The sequence below is a fragment of the Coregonus clupeaformis genome, unplaced genomic scaffold, assembly GCF_020615455.1.
Source record: "Coregonus clupeaformis isolate EN_2021a unplaced genomic scaffold, ASM2061545v1 scaf5674, whole genome shotgun sequence".
Lineage (NCBI taxonomy): Eukaryota > Metazoa > Chordata > Actinopteri > Salmoniformes > Salmonidae > Coregonus > Coregonus clupeaformis.
Genome location: NW_025539128.1, coordinates 1 through 14,742, shown reverse-complemented (window position 1 = coordinate 14,742; position 14,742 = coordinate 1). Strand labels below are relative to the sequence as shown.

The following is a 14,742-nucleotide window of genomic DNA, read 5'->3' as shown; positions in this document are numbered from 1 at the left end:
GACCTCAAACTAAATCAAATCAAATCAATGGCTATCACATGTATACGCCAATACACAGGTGACATTCATGAAATGCTTACTTACAGCCCCTTAACCAATAACAGTGCATTTATTTTAAACAAAAAGAAGTAAGAATAAAACAACAACAACAAAAAGTGTTGAGAAAAAGCAGAAGTAAATAAAGTGACAGTAGGGAGGCCATATATACAGTAAAATAAAGCGACAGTAGGAGGCTATATATACAGTACAAACAGCAGAGTCAACGTGCAAAGGGCACCGCTGCCAGTTGAGGTGAAGTTGAGTAATATGTACATGTGGGTAGAGTTAAAAAGTGACTATGCACAAACACTTAACAGAGAAAGCAGCAGCGTAAAAAGGATGGGGGTGGGGGGCAGTGGCAAATAGTCTCGACTAGCCACGATTAGCTGTTCAGGGTGTCCATGGCTTGGGGGTAGAAGCTAGGAGAAGTTTTGGACCCAGACTTGCACTCGTACCGCGGGCGTAAGGTAGCAGAGATATGACTAGGGTGCCTGAGTTTCGACGGGGAGCAATTTTGAGGGCCTCTTCCTCTGACAACGCCCTGGTGAGTAGAGGTCCCGGGATGGAGGGAGCTTTGCCTCAGTGATGTACTGGGCCGTACGCACTACCCTCTGTGGTGCCTTGCGTGTCAGGAGGCTGCAGGCCGAGCAGTTGCCATACCAGGCGGTGATGCAACCAGTCAGATGCTCTCGATGGTAGCAGCTGTAGAATTTTTTTGAGGATCTGAGGACCCAGCCAAATCTTTTTTAGTCTCCTGAGGGAGACTTTGTCGAATCTCTTCACGCCATACTGTCTTGGGTGTGTTTGGACCTGATAGATTCGAGAGGAGGACACAGTGAACTTGGCTCAACTGTCAGCTGGCTAGAATGGGGCGTGCTCAGTCCTCTTTTTTTTTTTCCTGTAGTCCACAATCATCTCCCCTTTGTCTTGGTCACGTTGAGGGAGAGGTTGTTGTCCTGGCACCACACGGCCAGATCTCTGACCTCCTCCCTATAGGCTGTCTCATGTCGTTGTCGGTGATCAGGCCTACCACTGTTGTGTCGTCGGCAAACTTAATGATGGTGTTGAGTCGTGCCTGGCCATGCAGTCATGGGTGAACAGAGAGTACAGGAGGGGGACTGCGCACGCACCCCTGAGGGGCCCCTCCCCGTGTTGAGGATCAGTGTGGCAGATGTGTTGTTACCTACCCTTACCACCTGGGGGCTTCCGTCAGGAAGTCCAGGATCCAGTTGCAGAGGGAGGTGTTTAGTCCCAGGATCCTTGCTTAGTGATGAGCTTAGAGGGCACTATGGTGTTGAATGTTGAGCTGTAGTCAATGAATAGCATTCTCACGTAGGTGTTCCTCTTGTCCAGGTGGGAAAGGGCAGTGTGGAGTGCGATAGAGATTGCATCATCTGTGGATCTGTTGGATGCAAATGGAGTGGGTCTAGGGTTTCTGGGATTATGCTGTTGATGTGAGCCATGACCAGTCTTTCAAAGCACTTCATGGCTACAGACGTCAGTGCTACGGGTCGGTAGTCATTTAGGCAGGTTATCTTAGAGTTCTTGGGCAACGGGGACTATGTTGGTCTGCTTGAAACATGTTGGTATTACAGATTTCCAGTCAGGGGACATGTTGAAAATGTCAGTGAAGACACTTGCCAGTTGGTCAGCACATGCTCGAGTCACACGTCCTGGTAATCCGTCTGGCCCTGCGGCCTTGTGAATGTTGACCTGCTTAAAAGTCTTACTCACATCGGCTACGGAGAGCGTGATCACATAGTCGTCCGGAACAGCTGGTGCTCTCATGCATGCTTCAGTGTTGCTAACTACCAATCACAGGGGACATTGCCTGGCTTGAGGAGAGAGCTGCAGTCTCACTGGGCAGGGAAACATAGAAAGCCCCATACTACACAGGGAGATGATTGCCAAACTGTTGTCAAATGTTGATTGGTAATTGACAGTGGGACCCAGCGCTGCCCAGTGGACCTTTACAGCCTGTCAATCTGTAGTACTATCGGGCCAAAAAAGAAGAACTTTCAACATCTGTTTTTTTGAGTACCCTCTACAAATTAATCTGCTGTTTTCATTTTGGTCAACACACCGGCCCGGTTTCCCAAAAAAGCATCGATGCCTTCGAAGATGCTTTGGGAAAACCTGACCCTGTTCATGAGTGCTGTGATTTCAAGAACCTTTTGTACTACATGGCCAGACTGAGAAGCAGTCCGTCCCTACTCCTATCACTGGCTCCCCATTCACACTGCTAATGGAACAATGTCAATACACACCTGGTTGCATCCCAAAATGGCACTTTACTTCCCTATGTAGTGCACTACTTTTTGACCCATGGCCCACAATGCTCTGGTCAAAAGTGAGTGCACTATATAGGGAATAAAGTGACCATTTGGGACACAGCCACAGCTTCAGTCAACTATGCAGGAGAGAAGTTAGTGCCCTTGACTAGCTCAATCAGAACGCATAATACTGAGGGAAACTATAGACTAGACTGGTTATGGGTGATTATTATATCATGATACCTCCCATCTTCTCTGTAGCTAAAGAGAGAATTTGTCACAAAGCAATGGAAGCATTTTTTTAATCTAAAACAGTGAGGTGTTGGCTCAGAGCCATAGTATCTGTTACTATATAAACTCCCATCTTACCATGGTGGACTGCGTCAAACAGTACGTGATCTTGATCCTGATTAGACAAACAGCCATCAGCCTTCCTCAGTGGACTTGCCGAGAAACAAGTGTATTAAATGCGGTTAATGTTTCATCCGATGTCTTTGATTCCTACATTTCAAAGCTCCCTTAGCTTTCCGTTAGCCATCTTTGCTTGGCTGCTGTCTGTTGCCTGTATTCTTTAGCTAAACTAGCGCAGCAGCTCAACTTTTCACATCATGCTCAGAATGTATGGCCTTTGCGCGCCACACTCACCAAGGGGTGTTTGGTACACATGCCAATAACAAGGCATGATTTACATGGATGGCAGTACTCAGAAATACTTGAAAGTCAAAATGTCAAGCCTTCTAGAACCTCTAAGAAGTTGACATTTTTCCGTCTGTTGACCTCCCTCACCTCGACAGCGTTGTAGGCCTCTATGAACATGCCTTTGCAGCTGACGCTGCAGTACATGCAGCCCATGGTCATGTAGAGGCAGAATGAGAAGAAGTAGCGGTGGTTGAAGTGGCCCACACAGTTGTTGAGCCAAGCTAGCATCACAAGGCAAGTTAAGGTCAAAGTTAATGAGGCAGATCTAACAAAAGATAAAACATGTAGGAACGCGAGAGATTATTCAATTGTATGACTTTCACCCCTTGGGTTTTAACATGCAATTAAATTCAAATAAAAAGATTACACTAAAAAAAGGGAATCTGACAGATGAGATGTTGAAGACCTTGTTTGTGGGTCTCGATAGAAAGGATACGACAGTGGTGATCCATCTTCAGAATGCACCTGAAACAAATGTAGAGAAAGTCACTCAGTGTGATTGACCTGCGCCATGGACTAGAGCTATCCAGTAGAGGTTTTGTATTTCGTTGATGACATCATCTGATGCCTGACGGAGAGTCTTTAACTTACGTGTTGCAGATGCCGCAGTGGTGAGTCCTGGCTGGCTTGGGACGATGCATTTCTTACAGATGGTCACTGACGGTGTATCACTTTTAACCTGAGAAACAAGCCAAAACACACACAACACGCAAAGTTATTTCACAACCACACCTAAAACTGCCTATAGCCTGTGTCATCACAAAACCGTTTTTCTGCAGGCATTGGTCGGGCACCTCCACCTCACCTGTGGTGGGTGTCCAGGGAAGTGGTGGTGGCCTTGTAGTAGTGGAAGAGGACCATCATTAGGACCCAGTGGCCGTAGGTGAGGTGCCAGACGATCCACTGCAGTGGGTAGGTGTTGAGGATGACAGGCAACAGGCACAAGGTAGACAACAACCAGCACAGAGCTGGTGAGGGCCAATCACCAGGCACACAAACACCTGTTAACAGAGGAGAGGGGGACATGGACAAAGGGAACAACTCACGAGGGGAGCGTGAAAGGCAAAAAACTGAAAAGAAATGGAAGAGCAAAGAGGTTAATGTAACCAAACATGGGATATTTACTTAACTAGCCTACATTGAATTAAATACATTAAAAACAAAGCTATTTGACTGTACATCTACAGACAGGGTAGCAGACGAGCATAGCAGTTAAGAGCGTTGGGCCAGTAACCAGGTTGCTGGTTCAAATCCCCAAACCAACTAGGTGAAAAAAATCTGTCGACGTGCTCTGAGCAAGGCACTTAACCCTAACTGCTCCTGTAAGTCACTCTGGGTAAGAGCGTCTGCTAAATGACTAAAATGTACACTACCAATCAAAAGTTTGGACACCTACTCATTCAAGGGTTTTTCTTTATTTTTACATTGTAGAATAATAGTGAAGACATCAAAACTATGAAATAACACACTTAACCAGCATGGCTACCAAGCATTCTGCAGTGATATGCCATCGCACCTGGTTTGGGCTTAGTAGGACTATCATTTGTTTTTCAACAGGACAATGACCCAACACACCTCCAGGCTTTGTAGGGCTATTTTACCAAGAAGGAGAGCAATGGAGTGTTGCATCAGATGACCTGGCCTCCACAATCCCCCGACCTCAACCCAATTGAGATGGTTTGAGATAAATCGGACGGCAGAGATGAAGGAAAAGCAGCCAACAAGTGCAAAGCATGTGGGAACTCCTTCAAGACTGTTGGAAAAGCATTCAGGTGAAGCTGGTTGAGAGAATGATTCGCTATTATTCTACAATGAAAATAGTAAAAATAAAGAAAAACCCTTGAATGAGTAGGTGTATCCAAGACTTTTGACCGGTACTGTATATAAAATGTCAAATGTATAGAAAAGTGACTTCCACCCCAAACCAGCGAGTCACATTGTTCGACTATCCAGTAGACAGGTTCAAAGACACAGTCCAGGTAGGTGTCAGAGTTGGTGAGGCTGTTGAAGTAAGGGGAGTTGAGCAGCAGCTTCCAAGTAACTCCACACCTCTCCTAGCTTCCTCCGGGGGCTTGCTGGGGCGCCCCCTCGCTCAAGGGCACAGCCCGGCACCAGCGCAGGCACAGGCGCATCATCCTGGAGAGACTGCCACCTCCAGCTGCGCATGCCCCCCGTCTTCCACACACACACGGACAGACACACAACACAGAAGCAGGTGAAAAACTACTACGACCGGAAAGAGAACTTGGAATTACGGTCATCCATATACTGCAGATGATGTCATCAGTCATCACTCTTTCTTTGAGAGAATACAACCCACGGTCGAGTGTAACACTCCCAGCTCGACAGATACTGTGACTTCGGAGACTAGTGTTTCAATCCCCGCATCCACCCTTCCTAATATGCTTTCTTCTCCTCATCAAGCTCCTCCTTTCATTCTAATCTGTCTGAATAAAACATGAATACAATACAAAGACGGTGAAATTCCACTCTCCTTAAAAAAAAAAAAGAACCTCCTCATCTCATCTCTCAATTAAAGGGATACTACGGATTTTTGGCAATAAGGCCTTTTATCTATTTCCCCAGACTCAGATGAACTCCGTGGATACCATTTGATGTCGCTGCGTGCAGTTTGAAGGAAGTTGCTAACTGCATTAGCTCGTAAAACTACCTCCATCTTCCTTCATACTGGACACAGAGACATAAAAATGGTATCCATGAGTTCATCTGACTCTGGTGTAGATAAAGGCCTCATTACAAAATCCCGAAGTATCCTTTAAATGCTTCACAACAACCTGCTCTCCAAGACCTAGAAAAGCCTTTGTCAATACAAGCTCATCAAGAGAGACGTCTGCTCAGCGCACGTCTTCCTCTCCACGAACGAAGACAAAGCATTAAAGTAATTAAAACCAGTGCCGTTTCCATTGGAGCCAAAGGATGCATGTCCAGAGAACGGGACAGGGCGATCAGGTAATGAGTGCGTCTGTTACACCCCTGAAAAAGGGGAAGAAATAATCACGAACGTGACGCAGTTATGTTTCCTCACTGACAAATTTAGTGTAATGATTTTACAAAAAATACCACATTTTACAGAACAACAGATCTACAGGAACCAGAGATTTGTAGGGTACAAAGCTTATTCAAGTCACAACAGCATAAACTGTAATTCACTAAAACATATACAAATGTTTCAATATAACTGTCAAACACAAAGTAGCTTTAGCTCAGTAACCCATAACTACATTTATCAACCATGTCAACAAAGTATTCGAAACACATTATACAAATAACCCCAAATATTATATTGAAACAACGCACATATTCATTTCACAATTAGCATAAAATGGCAGCTACTCTCAGTACGAAGCTATCGCTGCAACCAAGCAGATTACAGTCACACCGCACCTAATAACTCTCTTCAACTTAACTCTAACTTCCTCAAGATGTTACTAACACATACCTTAAACTCTCTTCACAGGTTAGCAAGTTATTACATTCAAATTAACTCGTTTCATATCAATAACGTACCTGAAAAAGGGGAAGAAATAATCACGAACGTGACGCAGTTATGTTTCCTCACTGACAAATTTAGTGTAATGAGAAAAAAGACCGCCGATTCCCCAGGAAGTTGGGTGGAGACCAGAGCAATCGATCTCAGGCTCATAGATTAAGAGCATTTAGTAGATCACAGATGAACACTTTTACCCTTAAATTAGGCACCACAAACTAAAGTAGTCAATATAACATTTACACATTCCTCTTACAATATTAACCCTTTGACTCTTGACGGATTTTAAACACATTTATGCATTTTATCAATCTCTATGAAGTAGTACTGGATGCATAATCTTTTTTAACCTTAGATATTTTAAGATCCTTACATACCATGAACTTACTAATACTTTTTAGTGTATAACAGGCTATGAATATGTCCTTTAACCTGTCACACTCTCCCCGACAAAATAAATGTTGTCCCAACATTACCAACATTATCTTCTTAAACAGTCTATAAGCACTGGACGTAGAAAATCCTCTTCTGTAAGATAGTCCTTGAGCAGAGGTCAAAGTTCACAGTTCAAATAGAACCAAGAAGTTATATTCACAGTCCATATCTGTTGACCAGCTGTATAAACAGTCCATAAGCAGTCTTTTCTCATACTATTGTCAACAGTCCATCAGTTTTAATGATCTCTATGCATAGTCTGCTAATTGTCTCCGTGAAAGTCTGTGAAATCAGTCAGTAGTCCATGGTCAAACATGTCAACTCTGTCTGTGGCCTCAAGTTTGCTGAAGTCCACACATGTAGGGTGGCTGAAGGTAATATCCCTGTAGTGATGGCAGCCATGGAACCAGTCCTGGTGCAGGGTAGACAGGGAACAACTGTGGCTGTGGCTGGATACTGTAGCAGGAAGGGATACCAAGCTGATCATAGGTGATACGTCTTGGAGGGTGTCTCTCTCTTTGCTTGGCAGCTGGTAAGCTGGTTCCTCAGGTTCAGCAGCAGCAGTTAATGAAGGAAAGGCACTTAGTGGACGATCATCAGGCACATTTTCAGCAGGCAAGTTCATCTCCTCAGCAGGCAGTTCTTTAACTGTTGTTTTCTCCTCCAGCTGATTTTCAACAGCGGCTGTGCTGGTAGCATATCAGGAACTGGCACCGCAACTGTTTGTTTCACTGGTGGGGCCTGTTTTCCGACTCTCTCGCTGGTTCAGCATACCTCTCAGGTACTGTAGGAAATGTGGGGACCTGTAGCGGCTCATGATGAAGGTCATATTCATCCCCCGCTGTCTTCATCAGAATCTAGAGGCTGTGATCCAGGCTGATGTCTCTTTTTTCTTACTTTTGTCATCTTTAGTCATTTCTGGTTGTCTCTCAAAAGGTAAGTGGTCACAGGACATGAGCAGGTTTCTGTGCAGGACCCGGAGCGTCCCCTACCCTTTTCTGGTCTCAACTCATAAATCGGCAGGTCTGAACCCATTTGTCTCACTACTGTGCGAATTTGATCTTCCCAATAGTTACGGAGTTTGCCTGGTCCTCCTCTTGGTGTCAGGTTTTTAATCAGAACTCGCTTTCGCCAGGCTGTAGCACTGAACTCCTAACTTTAGTGTCATAGTACTTTTTACTTCTTTCAGCAGCTTTCTGAGCATTTTCATTTGCAATGGCGTATGCTTCTTCCATTCCTCGTTTCCAGTTCTCCACGTAGTCTCGCTGGTTACTGGAACCTGCCTCTATGCACAATCCAAAGCAAACATATCAACTGGAAGCCTGGGTGATCTCCCAAACAGAAGATAAAATGGTGAATAGCCAGTCACTATAGCAGGTTGCAGTTATAGGCATAAACCAGTTTGTTTAGAGACTCCTTCCAGTTTGACTTTTGTGTCTCAGTTAGTGTCTTTAGCATTTGCAACAATGTTCTGTTCATTCGTTCCACTTGACCGTTCCCCATCGGGTGGTAGGGTGTTCTGGACCCCGCCATGCTACTGAGTTTCTTTAACTGATGGAACAACTGATTTTCGAATTCTCCCCCTTGGTCATGGTGGATGCGGGAGGGGAACCCAAACTTCAGGGGCAAAGTCATTGAAGATGAGATTTGCAGCAGTTTTCCTGACTTTGATGTGGTGGCGTAGGCTTGAGTGAAACGTGTAAAATGATCAACAATCACGAGGATGTACTCATATCCCCCTTTGCATCTGTCGAGATGGAGGAAATCTATACATACCAGTTCAAATGGCTGTGTTGTCACAATGTTTGTCAGAGGAGCTCTTGTTTCATGGCCTGGCTTTTTCTGCCTGACACAGCTACAAGTTTTAGTCACATAGTGCTCAATGTCAGATTGCATATAAGGCCAGAAGAAGCGGTCACGTACTAGTGATACAGTCGCGGTCAGTACCTTGGTGTCCCATGTTATTGTGCAACTCTTCCATCACTTTACCTTTGTACTGCTCTGGTAGAACTAACTGCTTTGCGGGCTGTAGTGATTCTGGTAAAGAATACCATCACTGTCGATTGTCAATTTGTCCCATTCTCTGAATAGGCATTTTGTCTTTGGACTGAATTCCTTTTGATCTTTAACTGGCGGTTTGGAACCAGACAGCTTGAAATCGAGCACAGGACGGATGACCGGATCAGACTCTTGTGCCTCTCTTATCCCCTCTTTTGGGATCGAGCTGATTGTTGCTGTAGTTGTCTCACCTTCAGCTGATACTGACATAGATGCAGCTGAAATTGACCAAGGCACAAAAGGCTCTTTCTGTACCTCTACTGCTTGTATAGTGGCGGCAATGGTGTCTGGTGGAAGCTCCTCAGAACATTCTCTCATCAGTGACTCTACATCCAGTGGCATCCTCGACAAAGCATCTGCATCACCGTTCTCTCTGCCTGGCCTGTACTTTATTGTAAAGTGAAATCAGCCAATTCTGCAACCCACCTGGAAGTGGTTGCGTTCAGTTGCAGTAGACAGAATGTAGCTGAGCGGGTTGTTATCACTGTATACAGTGAAGGTCGGAGCATAGTACAAATAATCATGGAACTTATCAGTGATTGCCCATTTTAGAGCTAGAAATTCTAGCTTGCCAGAGTGGTAGTGATAGTTCTTCTCAGCTGCTGTTAAGGTTCGAGAGCCATAAGCAATGACCCTAAGCTTCCCATCTTGCTCTTGATAAGAACTGCTCCCAAGCCTTGGTGTGACGCATCAGTGTGTACAACAAATGGCTGAGTGAAGTCAGGGAAACCTAAGACTGGTGGGTGAAGCAGACACTCAATCAGCTGTTCAAGTGCCTGTTGATGCTGGTCAGTCCACAGGATTGGCTTGTTTGAGGGCACCACATGACTTACTTTCTTTGTTTTTGCTTTCCGTGGGTGGTCAGGTAATTTCTCTGAATCTGCTTTCAGGAGGTCATACAGACAGCTGGCCCTCCTAGAAAAGTCTTTGATGTACTGTCTGTAGTAAGTGAGTAAACCAAGCATTTTTTTCTGAGCTGGCCCACAGTCTGTGGTCTGATCTCTTTCAATGCTCTTACTGCTTCAAAATCGGCTGGGTCAACTTTGCTGCCGATCTGCAGACACTATTCTGCCCAAATAACGGACCTGGGGTTTAAAGAGAGATCACACTTACTTGGCTTGAGTTTGATGCCATACTCTCGAGACGCTGCAAAACCTTTTGCACATCATTCACATGGCTGTCGAAAGTTTTACTGGAAAAACTAGCGTGTCGTCCAGATAAGGAATGCAGATGTTGTCCCGGAGCCCTTCCAAACATTCCTCCATACAACGCTGAAAAGCTGCAGGAGCGTTCATGAGGCCGAATGGCATACGTATCCACTCATAGAGTCCCCATGGGGTCACAAATGCTGTCAGTGATCTGCTTTCTTCAGAGATGAACCCTTGGTGATATGCTTTTCCCTGATCTAAAAGGGAGAACCAGGAATTACCACCTAAACTGTCCATGATGTCCTGGACCGGGGATGGGCTGGCGGTCGGGATGTGTCTTTCTGTTCAGGTCTCTGTAATCTTCACACAACCGAGGGTCCCGTCCTTCTTCCTAACGCACCACGACAGGTGAAGAATATGAAGAGTTTGACTTCCAACCCAACCCTGGGCTATGAGGTCATGAAGGTAACCCTTCATCTCCTGATACAGTGGCCTGGCACTTGACATGTATGTGCGCTTGACTGGTTCAGAGTCCTTTAGAGAAATAGTCATTTTCAATCGTTCAATGCAGCCAATGTCATTGTCTGATCTGGAGAAGAGTGACACTCTTCTCTAAGCATTTTCCTAACAACCTCTCTCTGTTCTTCGGTTAGGGTGACTTAAACCTACTGGTGGATCCCCTGTTCAAAGTAGCAGTACATGGAGTTTGAACACTAGTGTGATTACACTGTGGCTGGGGTGACAGCTTTTTCAAAGACTTGGGCAGGTAACACAGTCATAATGGTTTGTACTGTACCGATTATGGTCGCGTCCTAGCAGGCAATGTCAGTGGTCAGTGGGGTTAGAGACATCAAAGCATGACAACTGGAAAAACACCTTTCTTAACTCTGACTAGTGTGTCAAAGAACTCAAGTTCATCTGGCCACTGCGGGTTCAGGTCTGGCTGGAAAAGCATTGTCATGTCATCTTTGAAAGGCTGGGAAGCTACCCGCACTCAATCTGAATGCTACTGTGTTTTGGTACAGCAACCTTCTCTTTCTTGGTCTTCACTGCGTATTCATCTATCTGTTCTACGCTTAACAGCCTGTATAAAAGCCCTCACCTTATTTCTTTTGAGGCTTGGGAAACGCTTTTTTCACTGTACTGTACCGTTTAGTCTTTCGGTCATTGTCAGGATGTGCTCAATAACATTGAAACCTATGATGGGATGAGATAGGTGACAGCCTTTCATACCAGCACTGGGATGATCAGTTCCTTCGTTTGGTCCAGTTTCAGAGGCTAGCCGGAAAGTTGTTTCAATCCATCCCAGGTACGGCATTTCAGTCCCATTTGCTGCCGTCAATCTTAGATCATCGGTGAGTCCAGAATTTCTGAAACATCCCTCAGCCTTGCGTTTGGGAGAGATTCCGCTTTCCATCGTTCATCAATGACCGATACCTGAGAGCCTGTGTCCCATAGAGCTTGGAGGTGGTGGCGATTCAGGTGACACTCAACAAGGCGGTACTGTCTACCCGACTAGCGAGGTGACCTTATGGGGTGGCAACCTTGAGCTAGGGATGGTAAGAGTGGGCATTTTCTTCTGTACAGGAAAGCTTTTCACAGGTAGAGTCCATTTTCAGGTGAGTGCATTTTTTCCTTATGTTTAGTCCAATGTTGGTTTTGACATCCTTTGGAACAGTACAGTAGTCTCTTTACATGATGAACATTGTTTCAGGTTCTCAAATGAATCTTCTCTGGCACACAATTTGCACATTTCTGGGACTTTTTGGTAGCTACGGTTAACACTTGTCCTCAGCGGTAACCCTTCCCCGTTTAAAGGCCTCTTTGGATGGTCTGACTCCCCGATTTTACATCCAGCTTGAAAATGTTCCCCACTCCCACATCGGAAGCAGTGTGTGCAGCGTGCATCTGTTCTGGCCTGCTGGCAGACAAAACACCTCCTTGGAGCTTGAGCAGAGCGGTTGGTATACAGGTTAGGTGCATATTGATACTGCGCAGGTCAGGTGCTTGGGGCTGACTGTAGTTGCTGTAATACTGCTGCTGAAACAGGTGGCTGGGGGTCCCTATCTGGCCTCCTAACTGGAAGTGGGGCATGGGCATAAGGCGATGACTGAAACATAGGCTGCTGTAATGTCTCCTAATCTGAGCAATCTCTGCACTGAGACCTTTTAGGAAGCTACACCTGTCTTAAGTTCAGCTAACTCTGTTAACAGTTCTCTGCGGGTATCTTAGCTTTGGCTTCCTTCACAGGACACTTTGCAGATGGCGTATCTTCTAACTGAACTACACTTACAGTTGTTAGCAGGCTGTGGGGCATTAAACGCTTTTTGTTTCGTCTTTCTATCTCATTAGCACAAGCAATGTTGCTTCTCTAGCAAAACCTCATCTGATGTTTCGCTATCAAGCAGGAGGGCTGCATGTCTATCCTGATACTGTCACTCTAGAGACCTGTAAGAACTGTGTGTAAACACATGCGCTGGACTAGAGCAGGGTCAAGTACTTAAGCCCTGATTCTGACTCCTGGGACGCAAATAGTACTTTCTGCCTCTAAATCTAAGACGCGCATCAGGAAGCTTTGAGGGTCTCCTTGCTATGCTGTGCTTCTGAAGCTAGCTGTTTGCTAAAGCTCTGTTGCACTCTTCTCTTGGAAGTGGGAACGCATGGGATGCATCTAAGTGTGGGAAGAGTTAGCTGGGGTTTACCTTCCAAGTAGCTGCGTAGCTGTGAGCCTGGAGAAATAGCCCTGATTACTGCGTCTACTATTTCTACCTCAGGATAGCCTCTGTTAAGTCCATTCTCAATCTGATGGGCAAGGCTGGAAAAAAGTCAGTTTATCTTCTGGCCCGGTTCACCTATCTGACCAGAAATTTTTTAACTCTTTGCTGCCGTATGAGCCGGGCTGTGCACTGGGTGAGAGCTGCATGCTCCTCTGAAGATGGGCAGGGGGTTGGGGCTGGCGCAGAGAATCACTGGCTTGGTCTGCAGTACTCTGCTCAGTTCCCACCCCTTTGTTGTGGGGTTACAGTTCTCAGTCCCTCTATTCTGTGATGTGTTCTGGCTGTTTCAATATCATGGTCAGTTTGCCCTGTCTTGCTATCTATGCCACTGATCATCTCTGTCATTTTGTCTTTAAGTAACAATAATTCCGACATGCCGCCATCTTCTAACTCTGCAACTTCCTCTCTTTCAAGGAACATCGTAATGTGAGTCATCAGTGATATGCGGGATTTGTCTTGAACATCTCTTCTCTGTTCGCCTGATATGTCAAGGAAATCACATACGTCTAGTAACTTGTCTTTAGTCAGGGTGTGCAATTCTCCTACTACCTCTTCCTCTAGTTCTTCCAAGGCGGTTGTCATGTTGACAGGACAGGAGGAACCTTTACTGTGCAGGAGTTGACTCTGAATTAGGTGGTCCTTACTGTCTCTGATGGTCTCTCAACGACCTCAGTTGACACGTACTTAACCCCCAACTTCCAGCTCCCCTCGAACAGCAACACTTTCCTCACTGCAGCCTGCCTGGGTTGTTATGTAGGGATTTGCTGGCTCGAAATTCAGCGACCAGGATGTGGAAGCCGGACATCTGAGCAGCAATCTCAGCGGAGCCTCAAAATGTGCACCTGAAAGGGAAGAAATAATCACGAACGTGACGCAGTTATGTTTCTCACTGACAAATTTAGTGTAATGATTTTACAAAAATACCACATTTTTACAGAACAACAGATCTACAGGAACCAGAGATTTGTAGGGTACAAAGCTTATTCAAGTCACAACAGCATAAACTGTAATTCACTAAAACATATACAAATGTTTCAATATAACTGTCAAACACAAAGTAGCTTTAGCTCAGTAACCCCATAACTACATTTATCAACCATGTCAACAAAGTATTCGAAACACATTATACAAATAACCCCAAATATTATATTAACCGTATATTCATTCACAATTAGCACTAAATAGCAGCTACTCTCAGTACGAAGCTATCGCTGCAACCAAGCAGATTACAGTCACACACGCACCTAATAACTCTCTTCAACTTAACTCTAACTTCCTCAAGATGTTACTAACACATACCTTAAACTCTCTTCACAGGTTAGCGAAGTTATTACATTCAAATTAACTCGTTTCATATCAATAACGTACCTGAAAAAGGGAAGAAATAATCACGAACGTGACGCAGTTATGTTTCCTCACTGACAAATTTAGTGTAATGAGAAAAAGACCGCGATTCCCCCCAGGAAGTTGGGTGGAGACCAGAGCAATCGATCTCAGGCTCATAGATTAAGAGCATTTAGTAGATCACAGATGAACACTTTTACCCTATAAATTAGGCACCACAAACTAAAGTAGTCAATATAACATTTACACATTCCTCTTACAATATTAACCCCTTTGACTCTTGACGGATTTTAAACACATTTATGCATTTTATCAATCTCTATGAAGTAGTACTGGATGCATAATCTTTTTTAACCTTAGATATTTTAAGGATCCTTACATACCATGAACTTACTAATACTTTTAGTGTATAACAGGCTATGAATATGTCCTTTAACCTGTCACACGTCCACTCTCACAAA

At 44.9% G+C, this 14,742-nt stretch overlaps 1 pseudogene; it reads right to left on the bottom strand.

Moving 5' to 3' along the window:
* Positions 1-3,032: 3,032 nt before the first annotated feature.
* On the bottom strand, positions 3,033-5,143 carry LOC123490932 (annotated as a pseudogene).
* Positions 5,144-14,742: the final 9,599 nt, after the last annotated feature.